This window comes from Oryzias melastigma, unplaced genomic scaffold, assembly GCF_002922805.2.
Source record: "Oryzias melastigma strain HK-1 unplaced genomic scaffold, ASM292280v2 sc05394, whole genome shotgun sequence".
NCBI classification, from domain to species: Eukaryota; Metazoa; Chordata; class Actinopteri; order Beloniformes; family Adrianichthyidae; genus Oryzias; species Oryzias melastigma.
The window spans coordinates 389-1,497 of record NW_023421961.1 but is presented as its reverse complement, the minus strand read 5'-3'; the positions used below and the strand labels follow the sequence as shown (position 1 = coordinate 1,497).

Below are 1,109 nucleotides of genomic sequence, written 5' to 3'. Positions count from 1 at the left end.
CACTGCATCAGGAACCACTTCAACCAGCCCTAACGATTACACACACATTTTTATTTTACTAATTCTAAATGTAACAATAAAACATTTAAGCAGTTGATGTGCAGTTACCCTGAGCTTTTCCTGTGGAGATGCATCTGTAAGTGATCATCTTTAAATCCAGCCCCTCCTGGAGCCAAACTGAGTCCATCACACGGACTATCTGAAGCACCAGCATGTCCTGATTCAGGTCATCTCCTGTCTGAACAAGACGTCAAACTGACAAGAGCTCCATCTTTGTATGTACGCACAATTTTGTAGGTTTAAAGAATTCCCCTTAAGATAACAAACAGGTATGAATATAAAAGTCTACCTTGCAGATGACACTGAGTTGTTTGGCCAAAGGGTCATTACAAATGAAGGAGATCCCCAAAGGAGCAGCATTGGAGCTGTAGAACTTACAGGCCTTAAAGAAAGAAGAAAAAACACACAGAAATGTTTTAACTTGTAACTATTAACTTTTTATTGTTTAAACAAAGTAAAGAGGCAGTGTTCATGCCTCATTTGAGCAAAGATGAAATACTGTCACCAAAGTGAAAAGGACACATGCAGGTACATCTAAAACATCTTTTAACTTGGTGAAAATTGTAGAACATTTTGTCAGTTATTTCAAAAAGTGAAACTGGGAATGTTTTCAAAGAATTATAACAAGTTGAAATATTTCAAGCCTTTATTTATTTTTATTTAGATGACTGTGGCCAATTTTGTTGTGTATGTAACATCTCATAATGACAATAACATTTATTGTGAATATTGAAAGCATAAAGTTTCGTATATCAAAAGTCTGAATATCCTATCAGACTAATCATGAAGAACTTGTAAATTACTTTCATTTAATATTGCTGTTTCTTGAATAACAGCATCAGTGGTGGGGTGGCATGGAGGTGATCCGCCTGTGACACTGCACAGGTGTAATGGAAGCCCAGGCTGCTTTGATAGCTTCCTTCAGATCATCTGTATTGTTGGGTCTGGTGTTTCTCATCGTTTCCTTGACAACAGCTCATAGATTTTCTATCAGGTTTGGGTCAGGTAAGTTTTCAAGCACAGTAACACCAGTCCCTGAACCAGCTTTT

The 1,109-nt window shown here is 37.2% G+C and overlaps 1 long non-coding RNA gene across 1 annotated transcript; it reads right to left on the bottom strand.

The window, feature by feature from the left end:
• LOC118598585 lies at positions 1 to 442 on the bottom strand. The gene is made up of 3 exons (XR_004947629.1): positions 350 to 442; positions 109 to 238; positions 1 to 29 (listed from the first exon to the last, which is right to left on the bottom strand). It is a non-coding gene; the product is annotated as an uncharacterized LOC118598585 (long non-coding RNA).
• Between the last annotated feature and the right edge of the window lie 667 nt (positions 443 to 1,109).